Below are 21,755 nucleotides of genomic sequence, written 5' to 3'. Positions count from 1 at the left end.
AGCATAGCTATTCCCTTCTCATTTTTACTGCTTAGAACCCTTGTCCTGCACGGTCACAGACTGAGGGAGATCTGGTAGAAATCTATACATATTTCCTTTATATTCGTAAGTGAAATAAAATAAATTTGCCTCCTTAAAACAATAACCTCTTTCTTTTTTTGTTGACTTAATTGTGCCTTTCTTGACAGATTTTTGTTTAACTTACACCAGGAAGGTACGAAAGGGATGCTGTGTGGAATTGTGTTGCTGTGAGTGGCTAGCTTTCCCACAAGATAATTCAATGATTGCTCTTTCCACTTCTCGCTACTGGCACCGATAGAAACTGTCGAAAGTGCAGAAAGCAGAAGCAACTGCTCATTTCGCAATTAGATTTGCGAATTTTAACATTCTTGTGGATTTTCATCTTTATTTCGATAATAAAAATTGTACTACAGCTTGTAACTTGATCAATGATTTTGAAGCTTGATCAACCAGTCAAAGCTCCCATGCACTTTGCAGGGATACACGCTCTACCCTGTATTTTCTAATCTTTCAGCCCTAGGAGTGGATCAGCTTTTGCCTTTGGTCTGGACAGAGATCACTATGCTATACCTATGTCCATACATATTGAATCCTCATTTCCTTCTAATAGTATTCCACCTATTGTCTCCAGGCGCAGTCCTACACTTGATGCTATGGTCCTTTTTGATTTGCTCCAATTTTTGATACCCACCCTAGAGGTGAATGTTGCGAAATAAGAAAGGGAAGTATTTTCCTAATTGTGCCAGCCCCGAATAAATTAATCCCACTATCCACAGCTTCTAAGACGAAGGCTGATCAGCCACCACCCTACTTTAACCATCAATTGGTTGAACTAAAGAAAGGATATAAGATCTTGGAATGTGTCTGGCGCTAAAGTTATGATCCCTCCACAAAAGCAAAATATGTGGCTGCTATTAAAAATTAGCATAAACCCATCACAAAATCGTGCCTGGTGTGTTAGTCTGAGAAGATCGAGAGCTCACAAATTTCTGCCAAAGAAATATTTTCAATTGTCAAATCCTTAACACTGCCAACTAGAAAGAAATAAACCCACCAATCTCTGAGGTCATATGCAATGAACTAGTAGATTTAGTCTCTCAAAAATAGTACAGATACATACACCACATTTCCAGAGGAGGTTCTTCAGGATATAGCCTCTTCCATAAGTCTTTACTTAAAAATTTGATTAGCTTCTTTAATTCTATCAAATCAAAGTGTCCACGAGATCCTGTGCCTTTGAGGATAATTAAAAGGGGGAGTCACATACTGTTCCCATCCCATTTCGAGCTCCTCGGCCTCTATTACCTAAGCACCCGCCCCGCAGACATGGAATCAAGCAATTGTCATATCACTGCAAAGCCTACTTTGGATTTCACTACACTGGAGAACTATCATCCAGAGACTAATTTGAATCTTCAAAAAACACATCAACCGGCAACTCTTCTATTTCCTACAATCCCACAACCTCCTGCCCTCATCACAGTTGCATGCCCTTCCATTCTGCGGACTCAGACTAGCCTTAGTGCAGCCCAGATGCTTCCACCCTAGCAAGCGTGCCAGCATCAGACATCAAAGGACTCCTCCAAGGACCTAGCACATGGATGTAATTGAGGAAGAAGGTAAATCTCTCTTGATTGCCTGTGTTAGTTCCAAGAGGGAAGAACCAACCTTGGAGGCATGCGGAGAGTCAAAGCACTGTGCAGGTTCTCTTCGTATGACAGGAGAGATGTCTTGGATCACTTCCGAGACCTCACCATTTTACCTCGCTTCACGGCAAACTGTCCAACCCGGGCACTCCTACCACCTGCTCTGAGTTGCCGCTAAACCAGGACAATCAGCAATGGTTCCCTGCTCCCATGGTGGCAATTCACCTCAGTGCCTGGATACCCTCACAGGTGACAAGTTGCGCTATACAAATCGACTGATTGGTTGAGTACTCTACAGACACAATTTCCCTACCATGACTACCACCCTCCATGCCCACAGCCTTTTTCACCCAATGAGGAGGAATGTGTGTGTAGAGTGCCAAGAGAAGGGAGGAGAGAGGCAGGGAAGAGAGGGGGATAGATAGAGGGGAGAGAAGGAGAAAGTGCAGAGGTGAGAAGGGAGAGTCTATGTGGGTGGATAGAGGAAAGACAGAAGGGTGAATCCGCTTTTTTGTCCATGAAACTAAGGATTTGTTTTTCACTGTAAATGCAAGCGATGAATGTTTAACTGACTGAGTCACCCTGCCAGCATCACATGCACGTTCACACAACACATACCCTCAGAACACATACAACCTCTCACACAAAGCATAGATCAGAACTCAAGCAGACATTCAAGCACACAGACCTGAAGACTATGTGTTCATAAAGATCAAATGAAATGCAGACAAACACAGAAATCAAGGTGAAGGTGGTATGTAATGTGGCAGTTTGTGTGGCTTAATGAGTTTACATGCGGGACACACCATCAATTTGTTGCCTTGGCAAAGCAAATATTTCCGGCACCGCGACAGTCAAAGCTTCTTACAATGATTTTGATTGCTATAGTTTGGAATATAATGTGTAAAGAACACTGAACTCTAATGTTCTTTGTAACTCATGGTACTATCTGTCGAAGTAGGACCTTGTTACCAACTGAATGGTACTGGTGAGGTGCAAACTCCACACCTGTATTTACTGGTATTGTGTGATAGGACATTGTCAGTACGGTGCAGATATGAGGTAAACACATGCAATGGGGAATAACATTGCTACCTAGTTTTACCAGACATAAAAGCACAAGGAGTTCACAATTCCTGGGGTGTTGTTGCTCCCATTAACCACCTTCTCTGCTTTGAACAACTATTAAAATGGAGCAGGGGCTTCTGTGTAGGGTGAGGGAAGGGACAAGGATGGGGAGGGTCGAGGAAACAAGAATAGGCCTTCCTTTCCAGAAAAAGAGGTAAAAGAGGTTGGGCAGTATAAGGGGATGAGGCCTGTCTGCTGTTGAGGCTGAAGCCAAAAGGGATTTTACAAGCTTGTTTTTCCAGCCAATAAAATCAGGTCTGGTGTTCCCACACCCGAAACAACTGGGTGAGAAAACACCAGGACATTTGCGATTGGTGGAGCAGAATTCCATACAGAAGTTTCATTCAGCCTGATTCATCAAGCCGAATTGCGCTCGCAAAGGGCCAGAATCTGAGAATCTGGCCCTTTGCGAGCGCAATTTTTGCATTTGGGATTCATCATCCCAAATGCAAAAATCGGTAATTGCTAATTCGCTAAATTGCGAGGAATTACATTTAAGGAATCTCTATTTGAGATTCCTTAAATGCAATTCATCAACCATTTTTAAATTGCGAAAATGCAATTTTGGGCCGCTATTTACCGAGAGGTCAGACCTCTCGGTAAATAGTAAAAACTTAGAAAAATGCTTTTAAAAGCATTTTTCTAAGTTGCATGTTGCACACACACATGTCCTTTGGACATGTGTGTGCGCAACACCTGTTTCAATTTGCATTTAAGGGGTGCTACAGGGTGTCCTTTGGACACCCCTGGCACCCTTTAAATCGCTATCTTATTTGCGATTAGCTAATTGCTAATCGCAAATAAGGAATACCCCCCATTCATTCCTATGGGCCTTGTGGCCCATAGGAATGAATGGGGAGTTTTTCCTTATTTGCGATTAGCAATTTGCTACTCGCAAATAAGGAATGTGTAGGAATCGCTATTTATTTAGCAATTCCTACATGAATACCGTTTTGCGAGTCCTTAATAGCGATTCGCTATGAATCGCTATTAGGGGCTCGCAAAACGGCCCGTTGATGAATAAGGCTGATTGTCCCTTACTTGTTATGAGTGCTTTAAAGGGCTATGCCCATATTTGAAAAAGTATCACCAATCCACGCTCTGTGTTTGCTTCATAGGTTCCATCAACATTAATAGTCTGACGATTGCCATAGGTGGGTGTAGAGTATTGATTGATTGATTGTTATCTTAAGAGAATCATTAACAGGCAGAACAAAAACGCACAGAATCGAGATTCCTTTGCGGTTGATGGGCATGTCTGTGACTTCATGCAGAGAAGTTATTTGAACATTTTTTGTTCAGTAACATAGATAAAACCATTAAGCAACTCTGAGACACAAGCCTGTTGTACTCCACCACTTACAAAGAGCTTCTTCTACCGAGAATACAGAGAAACCCAAAGACATAATTAGGTTACCCAGTCACTTTTCATCAGCAACACATGTAGAAGCAGGGCCGGACTGGGAACCAAAGGCTTCCCTGGCAAAGTGTTCGCCCCCACTCCTACCCCCCCGCGGGGGGATGTGGGTACCACCGAGCTCTTTGCCGGGGCCGGTTTTCTGCCGATTTTGTTACAGGGTCGATTTTGCAGCTATGCTGCAAAAACAACCCTGTAACAAAAACGTCCCCCAGGGGCCCAAAACCGGCCCCCACCCGTGCGGCGCACCGGGGGAGTGCCTGGTGCCCGCTATGGCCAGTCCGGGACTGTGTAGAAGCAAGATTGTTTTAGACCACTAACAACAACGCATGAACCTATTCTCTAGTGAGAGCAGCGCGCACTCAATTGCACAACTACTCCTCAAAAGACGTTTGAATAAGCCTGTTCTTAGAGCATAGACAAATGTAATTTACAATGTTCAAATTTTGCGCGAGCTAGTCTCTGCATTCAGTTACAAACAATATTATTTGCATCTTATAGATAAATCAAAGGAGGGTATTCTCTCATCAACGCTGGTGAAGGGGTGAGAAGAATTGGAGTTTAACGAGCTCCCTTAACAAAATGAATAGAGGTACGAATCCCTACTTTAAGACAGATTCAATCAAATTTCACATGCATTCAATGAGTCTAATATGGTGACAATATTATTTTCAGTTTGCTCACCAGTTGGAAATTAATGGTCCTCTTCTGGAAAACAAGGAGATAAAACTATCTCCGTGCTTTTCAATGAAAGAACAATTTGGAGGTAAATCCCATCTTCTTCAAATTTCATGGATATCAGTTAATTCACTGTACAATTCATTTACTCTACAGAAACTGTGCAGTCTAGGTCCTGAAGAGGAAGAAACGCATCAACGACAAGGGTAACAGCAGAATATCTTTCATGATGGCTAGTGGAATTCACAATCAGAGTATCCACTCCACGTCCCGAACAGTACTGCAAGAATCCCTGAGCCAGTTTTAAGAGGGTCACACAAAATACAATAATAGTGACACATCCTTCTGACTTTCTAAACTAGTTAGACTGGTAATGTCATATCGTGTTCATCAATTTGATTGTGTACAAAATATTCCTATTGGGTTGTTATTGTTTTTCGATTTTTTGTGATGATTCATTTTTCCACAGTGTTTTTGATGTTTTAATGTTCAGTTACACATGTTTTATATATTTGTTGAACATTTCTGTTGGATTTAAAGGTATACATTGAAAAAGAGGATTTTGTCTAGTATGACATATTTTCAATGATAATAAATTAATGTGTGAATAATTGTACAATCAAATGTGAAACAAATACACAGAACGAGATAAATAATTAATTTGACTTGGGTCTTTAAAAATAAACTTTTTCTAACTGTTGAAGCCAGATTTCTATGTTATATAATCATATTGAAGGGGCCTATTCTGGCTGGTAGCAATAGTGCCCAACACCCCCATACACAAACTTTCTAAAAGTTTAAATACACTCACACCCTGTGAGGCTGTCATCAGTCCGTAAAGGATAATTTTCTCATTACAATTTTAAGGACCTCAAACATGAACTGTTCACCTGTTCCCATTTGGAAGTTATGGCTTAATAAATGTAATAAAGTAACTCCAATGTTATCCTATTGAGAGATAGGCCTTGCAATAGTGAACAATTTATTTAAGAGTTTTTCACTATCAGGACATGTAAAACTTAAAATTACATGTCCTACTTTAAGAATTCTGCTAAAGATTTAGCAGTTTTTTACCCAGACAAAGAAAGCAATAAGCATTATAGGTAGATTGGCTACATTCTGTAATGGAAGAAGAAATACAGTGAAAACATATAATCTCTGAAGGGCAGATACCTGGTAAGCATTTCCTTTTATACAAGTGTAGTGACTCATTGCTAAAAGGAGATACATTTATTTGGAAATATGTTCAATATCTTTTAATTTTAGGCTGCGAAAGGTGACACTGAATATACTAATTATGTACCTGCATCACTACTGCGTCACTACTAAAAGAAAGTCTAGCATTTTGAGGAAATGTTTCAAAATATGATGTGTGGCTAATAAATATGAGTTTCATGGATGGGATACTCCATCACAAACATGGCGGATATTCCGTCACAACCCCTTGTAATATGGGCAACAGAATAACCTCTTTGTTTCGATAGAGGATCCTATCCATTAAACTCTAAATAAGACCCTAAATTTCAATGAGGATACTTTGACCATGTAAAGGTGCAAAAAAGTATCTAGTTAGATACAGGACTTTGAGGGCACAACATTTGAATTACCTCCTCAGAGCTTTTCCTGACAAAACCAATGGCTTCAGTGGACCTTGTCTGAATGACTATCCATTTTTTTGAAAACTCTGTTGGATACAAGCCTTGGTTGCTGCAGGTGCTCAGGGACCCAGGGTATTGGTTGCTGTGGGGCTCTCGAATGGCCTGGCATTTCAAAACTCAACAGGGAGTATTGCTGACCTCCTAAATCATGGTGACCTCTTCCTGGCATGATTCACCCTCTGTATACCCGATGGTCAGCAACACAATGTACCGGACAAGTGCATTCGGTGCCTGCAACTGCAGGGGAGTGGCTCCTCCACCCCAAGGGAGATGCTGCTTGATTGTCAAAGTGCTGGCCAGTCCTCCAGGGCTTTAGGAGGGTGCCCAGCTTTTGGATGAGTCAGGTCTTTGCAATTGTTGTGGGATCTGCAGCTAGGCATGGTTTGGTGCCAATTTCAGAGCAGGTCTCTGTCTTGCTATGTCGGCTCTTCTTTGTCTTTCTTCAGTTCCCAGGTAAATAAATCTGTTGGTCTGGTGTTAAATAGACTCCTAAAAATTTAATTTTGGGGCATTATGGGGATTGTAGGGTAGTAGCCAATGAGCTGCTTACTCCTGGGGTGACCACACCCCCTATATGACCACTTCCTGTGGGGAGTGGGCATAATCCTGACCCAGAATTCCTAATTGCACCACATTCAAAATGGTGAAACCCTTCTTCAGCTGTCCACTTCAGGTGGCCCACTTAGGGGTGTTCCTGGCTTGTTAGGGTGACACGCCTTCTGACTATCTAATTTCCCACCTGCTCTGGTGTCAAATGGCCTGGTGTCAATCTCCAAGGTAGGGGGTGGCATTTCCCAGGTCTTGGGGTTGAAGCCGTTGTCACATATCTAAGGCGGCAGAGGCTTTGAAAACTCTGTCCTTGACATGCCAATTTACTAGCCATCCTGTTGGAGGAGGTGTGATCACCTTCCTCTGGATCAGGCATTGTTATTGACCTCTGAGAGCCCGGGCTCTAACCTGCAGGGGTTCAGGAATGGGTCTGTGGTGGCAGGCTGAAGTTTTCAGTAAGCCAGCACACTAGAGGACTAATAGGGTTCAGAGGACACCACTAAGATGCCCCATGGGTGCTTGTCCTAATAAATCTAAAACTGGCAATGGTACAGATTTATTAGGACGAGGTGGTTGATTCCAAACACCATTAGTTTCAGTTCAGCCATCATGTAGCTGGGTAACTCGTATTGACCAGTGCCCGGTGCGTATACTTAAGATGGCTGCCTCATCACTTGCAATATCTAGTAATGGCCCTAGATATCACAGGGGCAAATCTACTCAGGCAGATATGTCTTCACATATAATATAATGTACCCTTCATTACCATTCGATCCCACACCAATTTAGAAAAATAAAGTAAATTTTAATGAATTATTTTACACCAAAACACGCGCCAACCACGGACATCTAATCATGCGAGACTGGTCAAATTGAAATAATAAGGCAGTACATGATAAAGCGCAAGTCAGATACAAGAAGTGGCTTGGACCTGATCGGACTTACTTTCAGACTTAGAAGAAATGTTGAAGAAAATGTTCTGAAAAGGTAAAGTTCAGAGGGGCAATGCTGTAGACGGCATCTGAGGAGGAGGCATTGTTGTTGAGGAGCCATTGGATGTAGTTGCTGTGAAGAGTTCTATGGCTGGACTTAGTCTCTTTTTTGGAAGTTGCAAATCTTCAGCAGGACGTAGCTGGAGGCTGTAGCCACCATAATTTCACTGAGGCCAGATATCCCTTTGACGAAGGACCACTGAACAGAATTTGCTGCTGAGTAGGAGTTGCTGTCAAGTAAAGCTGACTGGCAATGCACAATGGGTTGGTCCCAGTCCTTTCTCAATTCTTAGAGCAGTTTATAGCCAATAATCTTCAAAGTACCAAGTTATTTTCATTTTTGATATCTGGACACCTTAGCACCACCACCAACGGTCCAGTACTGGATGGGCACCACTTGGGGGGTGGGTTAGGACTGACTCAGGCTGGGTCCAGGTGCGGGTTCAAGATGGCTGGAACCTTTTCTGTCCCTGAGTCTCTGATCAGGAGGCCTGCCAACTTGTCCTTTGAGCCATTCAGGTAGTCCTAAATTCAAGAAGTGGAACATGGATCAAGCAGCAGGGCAGGTCTCAGAGGGGTCAGGAAGGCTCAAGGCAGCTAAGTAGTCCTTCCAGGTGCAGCAAAGTAGTATTTTGGAGTACACAGCAGGCCACAGCAGCAAGCAGTCCTCTGAAAGTCCTTACTCAGGGGAAAAAGTGAACTTAAGAGTGGGTCTGAGGGTCCCATTTTTAGGTTGAGCCTGGGCAGCGCATGCTCTGCTCTGCAAGGCATGCTGGATTCAGGTATGGACTAAAAGCTCTGCCCATATTTTTATTGCCTTGTGTCATTGTCCTTTGTAAATGTTGACTTCTGATTCGTTAAAAGGCTTGCTAGTCCCTCCTTAGTACCGCTTTGTCTGCACTTGCAACCTCCCATGAGGACTGGCGCTTTTATTTGAGTAGTTAAACGTATGTTTTCATTACAGTGTGTGTGCACTATTTTCTTTAATGATTTTTTCCTACATTGCAACACAGGCGGCATGCTATGCTCCTTATCAAAATCTTTCAATATTGAAAAAATAGACTTTGATAGGCCCCGCATTTCATTTCTTCGTCGTGGCTCGCCGAAGTCTATTTTTTCAATATTGTAAGCCTTTAGTAAGCAGCCCTGAAGTTGTTGGGGGCATTCAACCTCGCACTGACATTGCTGTCGCTGCTGATTTACTGCCCAGAGCACCGGGTACACTAATGCCGGTACTGTGGCACCCGGACTACCAGTCCCGGCAAGACCTGCGGCTTGACGCCTGACGCCGCCTACGCTGACCCTGTGCCCTGTGAGGCATAAACATCACGGAGGGCTCTGGTGGAGTGGGGACCCTGAAGTTGCTGGGGGCATTCAACCTCGCACTGACATTGCTGTCACTGCTGATTTACTGCCCAGAGCACCGGGGACACTAACGCCGGTTCTGAAGCACCCGGACTACCAGTCCCGGCGAGACCTGCGGCTTGACGCCTGACGCCGACTACGCTGACCCTGCGCCCTGTGAGGCATAAACATCACGGAGGGCTCTGGTGGAGTGGGGACCCTGAAGTTGTTGGGGTCATTCAACCTCGCACTGACATTGCTGTCGCTGCTGATTTACTGCCCAGAGCACCGGGGACACTAACGCCGGTTCTGAGGCACCCGTACTACCAGTCCCTGCGAGACCTGCGGCTTGACGCCTGACGCCACCTACTCTGACCCAGCGCCCTGTGAGGCATAAAAATCACGGAGTGCTCCGGTGGAGCGGGAGCCCTGAAGTTGGGGGCATTCAACCTCGCACTGACATTACTGACGCTGCTGATTTACTGCCCAGAGCACCGGGGACACTAACACCAGTGGAGAAGTGTGGCTCAGGGGTTAGAGGCGGCAGACCCGGAAGCTGAGATCGGTCCTGGACCAGGGTTCAATTCCCCGCCTCGGCGGGTCTTGGGCTCAAAAATTCCACGGACTCGATAATTCTCATTCCGGTGCCTACTCGACTCACGGGTTCACACTCTGTGACTCTGGGCAATAGCTTGCTTAATCTCCACTATGGCCCCTCGCGGCGGGATGCCTGGCTTTCACCTTGTGGATACCCTGCTGGGGTTATCTCACAGGGGAATACCAGGACGGGTTCCCAAGGCAAGCGCCTTGATGCCTTCGGGTGATACGTGCGCTATATAAATCGCAATACGCAATACATACCAGTTCTGAGGCACCCGGACTACCAGTCCCGGCGAGACCTGTGGCTTGACGCCCTGCCTACGCTGACCCTGCACCCTGTGAGGCATAAAAATCACGGAAGGTACCCGCGTCGCGGGTAGCGCGCGGGCAGTGCCGGGAGAAGCCCGGGACAAGGGCGGGGCCATCTGCGGCTGTCAGAGCCCGGAAGAGGCTGGGCTGGGCCAGAAATCTAACCTCCAGAATTCGGGTCTTGAAAACAAGGTACTGTTGATCGCGTCCTGTCCATTAAATCACTGGCCCTCCATTCCTCTAGAAAAAGGCGGGTGCTTTGAGTCCCCTTTCTTTTGACATAGTATAAAAACTTCCAAGACCAGCACGAGATCAAGTTTTTTGCCCTGAATACTGTTTTTTTCTTAACTCGTTTTATAGTTTTTTGACACTTATGTGAATTGAATAGTTCTAAGAACTTGATAGTGTGTGTAATAGCGTACACATTCTCTCTGTTTTAAATCCAACCATACCTTACAGGTGAGCTTAACTTAAAGAATTCCGCACAATGGGGAAACGGGCATGTGTGGAAAGAAAACAGATGTTAGCCCCTCCTAAATCAATGACTAGCAAACCAGCTTCCATAGATAGAATGTTGGAAAAAACTTTGGGAGTAGTAGCCACTGAAATTGAGAGGACGGAGAGGCGTCTATCTTTGACCCCAAACCTAGATATAATATCTCCTGAATCCACCACCTCTCAATTAACAGGGCCCCCAATATCAGAGCCTTTTAGTGATCAACCTCTTGTGCATCGAAATAAATAGTCCAGAACAATTTAGGACTACCACCCCAACCAAACATGGAAGGAAATGTAAATCTAAACCTATCCCCAAGGCAAATGTTACAACAAGAAGGAAACAGCCGAATCCCAGATCCACTACTAATGAAATTTCTGGGGGGTGTATCCTAGATAAGAGTCTAGATCCCTCAAGTGACCAACCTCTGTGGGTTACAAAGTTAGTGGTTGATTTACAGATCCAATTGAGGGTTATAGTAAAGGACGAATTAAGACCCCTCCATGACAGAATCAATGGATTGGCCACCATTCTTAATGACTGGGTTAGTACAAGGGGGGCAACTGATAGCACCACTGGTCCTGAAGCTAGGATTACTCCCCCGTACTCCAGTAGTAATTCCTTGGCCACCCCACTTCCAACTCCTACTAAGCAAGTTGTGCTTCCAAAATCTAATGAGGGATGCCAGGCATTGGAGGTAAATACAGGCAGTGGTGTAGGTTCTTCTCAGGGTATCGCTACTTTAGAAACTTCTTGCCTTTATTGAAGAGTAAAACAGGAGAATCAAAATCAAAAAATATACAGGCTGGGGATAACGCACCTATGAATCCAATCACCTTTCTCCCCCCACAGTAATTAACCTACCTCCTGCATCTACCCCATATGTTCTCATCCTTGTAGGAACTCCTGAACTCAGGAGGGGCTACCCTGAATCACACCAAGAGTTAAAAAATAAATGCGTCCACTGGCTTGTAAACCACACCCCCTTTAGTTACAACCATGTGGACGAGATCCTAACTACCCGTAGGGTAGGTTGGATTGGCAGACGACGCAAGGACATTCGTGGCGACTGCATAATAATTAATAATTAATTTTAGAACCACACAGGTGACCCAAAGAGTTGTAACTGGAACCAACGGGAGGGATAAGGGTGAAATTTCACTACTTCCATTAGGTTATTTCTATCCCCCCACTTTCCCCCCCATGTTCCATGGTATCAAATACCGCAATGAAGATCTGACCAGCCTAACGGCACGTGCCCCCGCCCAACCCACCATTGGCAAGAGCAACTTAGTTTTAATATTACTACGGGAAACAGGTTTAGCTGTCTTGATGGAGTGGATTGACTAACCCAAAACTATCCTGTAGCCAAGACATCGATTAATAGTCCACTACTAGATAGTCAGAGACAGACTGCTGCTAAGGTGTTTAGTCTCACAACGGGTGAAGACCCAACCGGTGGGAGCATGAATGGCTCCCCCGATTGCTTTCACCCATGCGATGACTTGCCTCGGACCGACAGCGCTAGGGATCCTAGTGGACTACCTAAAACTCTCGCCCTTCCTCCAACCCTGTCCCTGCAGAAACAGATCCCCCCCACTTGTCATACATCAAGGGTTTTAGTATGGAACATAGAGGGTCTGTTAAACAAGATAGATGACCCAGAGTGGGACTTATTCACCAGTAATTTCGAGATATGTATGTTCCAGGAAACATGGGCAAGAGGGGAGGTCTTAAAGTCGGGTTTTGCCACTTTTAATATACCTGCATTGTCAGGGGGTAAAGGAAGACCATCTGGAGGCTTAAGTACATGGGTAGGAGTCCACTTAGGATGCACGGCTAAGCAGTTAGATACAGGTTCTAAAGATTTACTGTGTGTCACACTGCAGTTTCCATCCATGATTCCTGTAGCTCTTATTAGTGTCTATTCCAGACCCTCACCCTTGGGGAAAGAGTCAGCCATTTTGGAAGCATTAACTGTATTTTTAGGCCCCATTGCTGCCAGACATATGGGTATACTAGGAGGGGACTTTAATTGTCACTTTGAGCCTCTGGAGGGAATTCTCCCGGAGAGCCTCTATGAAGAGGATACATTTTTGGCAATTCCGGAGACGAGATGCCCTCCGGTTAAAAAATTATCCCCCCGGCAATCCAGGTGAACTCACTGGTTCTGATGCACTCGTTAAGTGCATGCAATGGTAGAACAGCATCCGATACATCTAGCAGTTATACTTTTCATAAAAAAGATCATGGCTCTTTACTCGATTATAATATAATCGATTTAAAATCCTAGAATAGGCTTATAGATTTTAAAATAGTCCCACGGAGGGAAAGTGATCATTACGCATTAGTTTTGGAAATTAAATCTTTCAATCATGAGAAAGTGCACCCTTCAATTGATTTTTGTAATACAAAATTGACCCTTACTAATTGCAGGAGAAGACTGAGATGGTCTAACTTTTGCCAATTAGAAGACAAATTGAGTTCCTTGTATGAAGCTCTAATCCTGTTCTTGAGGCGGCTTCAAATTCAATGGCCGCAACTGGGCAAGGTCCCATCATGGAGATGGTGGCAAAAAATCATACCAAACTAGGAGAAATTGCATTGTCCTTCTTTTTTCCAATAAAAACAAGAAGCCGCCCGTGTAGGAAGACCTCCCATGTATGGTTTAATGATCAGTGCCGCCTGGCTAAAAGAGCTCTAATTGCATCAATTAAGACCAAGGATCAACCAAAAATTAAAACAGCTAGGAAGACTTACAAGGTGGTAATCTATGAAGCAAAAAAGCTGTGGGAAATGGAGAGGTGGGATGCATTGAGATCTGCTCTCGGGGACAGGGACATGAGGACTTTCTGGGGTGTCGTCAACTCTGACACCCATGGCCCGAAACCTTCACTAGACCCAAACTTGGATGAAGAGGTTTGGCGGGAACTCTTTCAAACTCTCTATTCCAAGGGAGTTATGCTACCTGGTGCGTCACCAGGGGGATGTCACCTGGGGGATGCCCCCCCCATATTTAGAGTTTGCAGACCCCTCCCAATATAGTACCCTCAGTACTAGAATAAGCTTAGATGAAATCAAGGGTGCACTCAAGAAAATAGCTCCCGGCAAAGCGCCAGGCCTGGATTAGATCCCCGGGGGAACTATTCCGCAGCAAACCTGATGTCTGGGCCCCATACTTTTGGGTTCGATTCAATGCTATATTGCAGGGTATGGGGATCCCGTCCAGCTGGCTTGGGGCGGAAATAATCCTAATCTTTAAAAAAGGCTGTCCTCTCCTGCCAATAAATTATAGGCCTATTAGCCTGATTGACATTTCCCAAAAAATCTTTGCGCGCATCTTGCTGCTCAGGCTACAAAACTGGATGGAAGAACAGATGATTTTGTCCCCTTTGCAGGCCGGTTTTAGGGAAAAAATGTCAACCCTGTATCAGGTACACAGACTACAGCTGCTGTACTGGAAAACCGTGTGTGTGGAGAGAGGCAGTCTTTTCCTAGTATTTGTGGACCTGAGGTCCGCGTTTGATCTAGGCCCAAGGGAAAAACTGTGATCTGTCTTACATGACCTGGGTGTTCCAGAATATTTAACCCAGCGCATCAAACGGCTTCACGAGGGCAATTTCGAGCGAATCAGGTTTGGCAAGGATGGTGCGCTAACTGCCCCCATCCCGATTAAGCTTGGTGTCCGACAGGGTTGCGTTCTTGCTCCCATTCTTTTTATTCTATATATTAATGGCCTAATAGATTCATTACTAGCTGTCAAAGACTTAGATGCCCCTAAGCTAGCCTGTCGACTGATTCCGGCAATGCTGTTTGCCGATGATACGTTACTAGTATCTAAATCGCCTATGGGGCTTCAGAGGATTCTTAATAAATGTGAAGCTTTTTGCAAAGAAAGAGGTTTAGAAATTAATTTGCAAAAAACCAAATTTATGGCGTTTAATATGTCCAAGAGTACACGTCCTAATCCCTTTCTGTATGGTAAACCTTTAGAAAGAGTCTCCTCCCTCGTTTATCTGGGGATCACTATCACAGAAAAAATGGACTGGGTGGAACATATTAAAAAAATCATCCCTCAAACAGTCTCAATTGTCAGGTGGGATTATGAAGGTCTTCTGCAAGCCCACCTTGAAGCCAATCAGCCCAGGGATCGAAATCTACAAGGTGCAAGCTCGGGGAGGGGTCATATATGGGGCTGAACTTTGGGGCCATTCTGGTCCCGAGAATTTACCTCAGGTAGCGAACAAATTTTTAAGACACTTGTTGAATCTGAAGAAATGTAATCTTCAATCTCAGGAGTCTCACTAATACAAAGAACTTGGCACAGAAGCTGAAATATGAAAAGACATCTTTATTAAACTTAATTAAGTGAGACTACGTCACACAGGAGCCTTTGCAACTGAATGAGGCAGTCTAAAGAGTACAAAACACAGAGGCCTTTTATATGCTTAGGGTTACAAACTCAGCACAAAAGAAAGGGGCAGTCCTAGCTTTTGCAAGCATGCAAAATGCCTAATATGGACATACAAGATCTGCAAAATATAAGCCAATAGGAAAACATTTAGAACAAGGCATCATGTAACCAGAACGTCCCCCTTAAGTGTGTTTCTGCCCAACCCATAAGTCAATAAACTGCAGCACCTATAGGTCAATCAGTAATGGCAGAACATGTCTGTATGCAGTTAGGCCAGCTGGTGTCTGAGATTGGTTTTCAAAACAAGGACAGAGGAGGTTTTCAACACGTTGCAGTCCAAAGGGCAGAGACACTTCATGAATAGAGCAGCCTGTGTAAAGGCAACACAAATTGACGACAAATGTAAGATGGAGTCAAAATTAAAGAACCTCAAATCTCCCACAGAGTACCCCGTTAACCCCACTCCAATTAGATTTGGGGCTGATGGCAATCTCAGACTTACTCAATCTCAAGCCCTTAATGTATGGGCGCCGTTTGTGGGTAACCCCAGAACTCTCTTCTTATAGAGAAGAACTTTTAGAGGTAATGAAACTGCAGGGGGCTGCTAAACTGTTGTGGCTAGCATATATGAAACATACATTCATCAGTATGGGGCAACGGGATCTCTGGGAGGACCCTGAGCTCGCCTGTTCCTCAATTTCTAGAAAAGAACTAAAGACAATTTTTGAGGAATATAATCTGGCACAGCTTCAGAGCTGCCGCAGAACAGGCAAGCTGACTTCAACATTCCTAGAGATAAAAGATAGGTCTCTATTTGTGCCAGCCCTAGATGATATTAAACCAGCTGCCGCCAGAAAACTTTATCTCCAGTTTAGGTATGGGGTGTTGCCCCTCCGCTGTTTCACCCACAAATGGAAGAGTTTGCAAGTCTTAAATTGCCCGGCATGCGACTGCCCTGCTGAAACAGTATTCCATGTGTTCTTCAGTTGCCCCGGCCACTATAAAGCAAGAAAACGATGGCTGGTGCAGATCTGTAGGAACCTTGGAACTAGACACTGTTCAGAGGCATTTAGGATCCTCAAGTATGATACAAGTATCCCTATTGTTTATCCAGTCGCAGGTTTCTTATTTTCTATGTGGTGCTCTCGTAGGTATTTTTTAAAATCTTTCCAACAGGCAAAAGATGCTCCTTCATAAAAATTATAACTATTTTACTGCTCCGCAAGTTGGGTAGTCCTTTCCCTTGGTCTATTAATGATGGTTTTAAATTTAAAGTGTGTTATGTGCTTTGACAAAAAGGTGTGTCTAACTGTTTGAGGAATTATGAATTAACAAGTTTACCTCCACAAATTTCGCAAAAACTCCATGTGTTGAAGTATGCTCCAGTAAGGAACAAATCAAATGCGGGGACTATTCTAACATTTGTAAGATAAGATGCGGTCACCATTTTATGAATCTTTGTTATATGATGTATCTATTTATTTATTTATTACCTCCATTATGCACTTTCCATGGATGAACTCGTGTTTACAGCCTAGTCCCCCTCCCATTTTTTCTTTGATACGAGCTGTGACGCTTATTCGTATTTTTACTTGCACATAAAAATGTAAATGTACCATATGGCAGGTTTTATATCCTCAGTTCATATTGATTTGGTTTTTTTAATCCTTGTGTATGTATTTGATGTACTTTTGAGGTCATATTGACCGAAATAAAGTTTATTTTGAATTGAATTGAGTAAGCAGTGCACAACAGGTGGTGCTTATTCCAATCCTATAATATTGAAAAATAGACTTCGGCAAGCCACGCCTTTCTTTTAATTGGCGCAGCTCACTGCAGCTGACTCCTTCTCCTCCTCCCCATTTACACCCTCTCTTCCATTGCAACAGGAACCAATGGCAAAACATTCACCCCAAGTCACAGATCTGGGTTTAATCCATCGTTATTTTGCTCACCAAGCCACCCCAGTTCAGACATGGCCATATGTCTTCCCTGGACCGGAATCAAGCATCCTAGGACCGGTTTCTGGCTATCAGCCATCTTCAGCCAGGATAGCTTGACTCCAGTGGCGTAGTGAACACGGGACCTAGGATGCTTGATTCCGGTCCAGGGAAGACATGGCTTGGCAGTTTGGGCTGGTCTGTTCCCATGAGGCACAGGGTCAAGACTGATTTGCACATGGCCATGTCTGAACTGACGTGGTGTGGTGAGCAAAATAACAATGGATTAAACCCAGATCTGTGACTGGGGGGGAATGTTTTGCCATTGTGCAACATTCCGCCCATCAATTGTGGTTTTTGCATTTGTCACCCCGAGTGGGATGGGTATGCTCAGACGTGAGTCCCGTGCTCTCCATGCCACTGGAATCAAGCTATCCTGGCTGATGAAGGCTGATAGCAGTAAACCGATCCTAGGATGCTTGATTCCGGTCCAGGGAAGACATGGCTTGGCAGTTCGGGCTGGACTGTTCCCATGAGGCACAGGGTCAAGACTGATTTACAAATGCCCATGTCTGAACTGGGGTGGTGTGGTGAGCAAAATAACGATGGATTAAACCCAGATCTGTGACTGGGCATGAATGTTTTGCCACTGTGTAACATTCTGTCCATCAATTGTTGTTTTTGCATTTGTCACCCCGAGTGGGACGGGTATGCTCAGGCGTGAGTCCCGTGCTCTCCGTGCCACTGGAATCAGGCTATCCTGGCTGATGAAGGCTGATACCAGAAACTGGCCCTAGGATCCTTGATTCCGGTCCAGGGAAGACATGACTTGGCAGTTCGGGCTGGACTGTTCCCATGAGGCACAGGGTCAAGACTCATTTGAATATGGCCATGTCTGAACTGGAGTGGTGTGGTGAGCTGTAGTGTAGTTCCTATCATCCCAATAGGCTCTGCGCATTGGAATAATACCTACAGCAGTAAAGGCCTAGGCCAGACGTTAACTAGGTCTACTACTGTCGATACTAGACTTAAAGTTTTGGGTTTGCCAGCTTAGCTCAGAGTTCACTAGAAACTTTCTCGAATGTTCAAGGAGGACTTAACTTCCCTGATTAGACAAGAAGGGATTTAGTTTCTGACAACCATAGAACATGACAACTTTGCTCTCCCCTAATCAAGAGTATATCTCGAGAGTCGTGTGAACAAAAGGCAATTTATTTTACTCAGTCAGTACGTGCATTCTTAGTCTCATCAGAATGTAGAGAAAAGGAAGAGACGGGCGTGTTCAATAAAAAGGTGTTATTTATTGATCAGTCTCTTTTCTCATACAAGAGAAATGGATCGATATTATTGCAATACTTATAGCTAAGTAAAGTGCATACATTAAAAGCAATAGTATAAAATAATACTGTAAAAACATTGATATGGTTTCTAAGCCATAAAATGTTTTAAAATGAATAAAATATATTACATACACATATACATTTGACTAAACGTGCTCAACTGGTGTTTCTAGATACGCCTACCCCGTGTACCTGACCTAGGCCTTATACGTGGGCGGGAATAGAAAGTTACAGTTTAAGTTAAGTTTGTTTTTGCCAAGTGAATAACTAAAGAATTCTCTGCGAGGGGTTATTCAGTTCTGTACCTGGAAGTTAGGATGAATGAGGAATGGTATCTCTCTCTCTGGTCTCGATATTCCAGGCTGCCTGCGAGGGCTACCCAGAAACGCCGGTGCTGGATTCTCGGCAGGAGAAAGCAGCGCGTCTCTCAGCGCGTCAGGAAGGCGGGGCTGCTGCCAGCGGGGTCTGCTCTGCTCTTGGCTTCGGCAAGTATGGCTGCTCCGTCTCGTCACCACGCGTGTGTTTGCATAGGGCAAGATCGGTAATATTTATACCTTTAAGGTGCCGAGATTGACGTAAGGATGGACATAGATACGTCAATAAGGATGTCATACGACTTGCTCGTTAGCACATTCTTTTACTGAAGTTCTCGGTGAAATCAAAACAATGGCCGCAGGGTTTTGCCCAGGTTGTCATAGGTTTGATTTGTTATGAGAACTCCGTATGCCTTATCAGGGGCTGGAGGAATATCGCTTGTCTAATTAGATCGCAAGCGTTATGACCTAATCAGATAACACGTTCCTGTGCCGTAGTGTGACTGCGTCAGATAACGGTATCTGCATCATGGGGGTTTTCTGCCTCATGGGCTGACTGCTAGTTAACTTGTTGGTTTGTTTAACTAGAATAGGGTCAGGAATAGGGGGATCGATTCAGAACCTATAGGAATACATGACACCCACTCCACGCTAACTATGGACATATTTACTAATCTAGGCATAGTATAACATAGTACAACATACTATAGAGTAGTGTGTATACCTTACCACCCCAAAATACATAAATGCATTTTGAAATTCTTCAAATATACGGAAAATTTGCAGACATATATATTGTATGCACTCAAGCCATGGAATAATGCTAAAGTAATCACGCATTTGTATACATTATTGCTTATTTGGTATATGAGAATTACACATGAAATGGTTTCTTAAATACAGAAAAAAGTTTCGAGACCATTCCATCACAGAATAAAATATTTGTGAACATACCAGCGGGCAGCTAAAGTCTATAAAGTATCTAAAAATAGAAATCTTAGTTCTTTAGGAATAGTTTCTTACTTTAAGCAGAAGATAAGTGTCCCGAAAAACCGAAAAAATGAATTGGGGCTTCTGAAAGAGTTGCTGTCCGTGAACTGGAGTGAAAAATAGTTCATGTGACTTTATTATTTAAATTTGAAGGCCGAATTCAGGGAACGCCGTGTGCGAGCTTGCTCAAAAGTCTCTATTTCTGTTCGGGTGAGAACATCATATCATTTAGGCTTTCGAAAAAACTGTCAACAGCTTCCTGGGAAAGTTCCACTAACTCGGAAATAGGTGTAATCATGCATTCTTGTGCATGATTGTCTCCATTGACATTCTGATTCGCATTGCTGACAGAAGGTCGTACCTGTTCGATGCTGCTTTCATCTTGAACTTCACTACCCATCAATCGCAGTGGTGAAGCTTCCACGAATGCCGTCATCAGGATTGGTAGCCTTTGAGGGCAGCACAAAGCATGAACCTTGATCGGGCTCAACAATGTTTCTGCATCCATCGGCGCATCCGATTGTAGCGTCAGACATGTGTCTAATACGCATTCTTCTCCGCATAGCAGACACCTCAATACAGGTAAAGCACATCTTTGCCACATTGGTCGAAATGATAGAAACCAAGTCATGTTCAGGTCTCTAAGCCGGGAGAGTCCCAGGATTTTTGATATCCGGTCCCGGTATCCAATGGCTAGGATTGTTTCTTCTCTTGTCGCCAGAGTTTTGTCTGTGACATGGGTTGCCATAACGAAAAATAAGGACTAAGAATAGGATTCCTGCAATTAGTCCCAGGATCAGGGGAAGTCCGCCAAAAATCGAATGGACGAAATCTGGAAAAATACCCAGTATGGCTTTGAATGGTGTTAATGCCATAGAAAATCCTGTCTTAAATACCTTTGAGACCCCATTGGTATCAGAAATATTTAAGATTTAATTCAGGATTTCCGCAAAATGTACGGGGGAATTAGTTGATAATAATGTATGTATCTCTGCAGTCGTCCTTGCGACTTGTAGATCATACGTTTCTTTTGATGACGAGAGCCTGGTAGGCGTCTGAAGAAGCACTGTTTTCATTCTGCTTAAAGTATCTATTCGAATAGAAGTAATTTTCAAATCGGGCCATGCCCTTGCCTCCCTGTCTGGGAAGGAGCTGGGGAACAACGAGCGTCCACAGCACTTGACCTTCGCAGTGGTAGTTACTAGATAAGGAGTCCCGGGCATAAGACTACAACATCTGCGGTCTACAATTAGAATGTAACTCCCATTATAGAGTCTTTGAAAGAATGGTTCTATTTCTGTTGCAGGTGCGCCTTGCTGGTGACATGAAAGGTTGTATGAATTCCCTTCACAGGCTCCATGCAAACTAATTCCGTTACACAGAAGTGTGCCACTTAGTGACATCGCACAATTGTTGCCACTAAGAAACACTTTCTGTCCTTTATTACTGACACATGCATGTGAATAGGGCAGGTTCCATGTTGTTTTAAGGTACCCCTTTCCCAATTTCTCGTACATGCCAGCCTGTATATATTTTTGGCAGTATTGAAACCTGAAGGTTGAGATTGGAATATTTATTATCCCATGTATTATCCATTCACTGACAGGTCGTTCTGACATTGTCACTGGTAATCTTTCGAGTTTTTCAATGCTCAAGATTGTATAATCAGCACCCTTTTGTGCCATACTGATTTGTCTATCAGTAAGGTTAAAGATTTGGAATAATGACGTTGTGTTGATTAGACGCCAAGGCACATAGCCTGAACGCAGATTTTGTAACGTCCAGCCAAGCTGTACAATAGAACGCAATTGTGACTGACCGTGTTGTAATAACAGTAAGTCTTGCGATAATATATCGATTGCTGAAGACACAATGCTGTCCAAAGAAAAAATTCTGGAGGACAGAGTCATTAACCCATT

This window comes from Lissotriton helveticus, chromosome 2_1 (genome assembly GCF_964261635.1).
Source record: "Lissotriton helveticus chromosome 2_1, aLisHel1.1, whole genome shotgun sequence".
NCBI lineage: Eukaryota > Metazoa > Chordata > Amphibia > Caudata > Salamandridae > Lissotriton > Lissotriton helveticus.
This window is presented reverse-complemented; position numbering follows the sequence as displayed.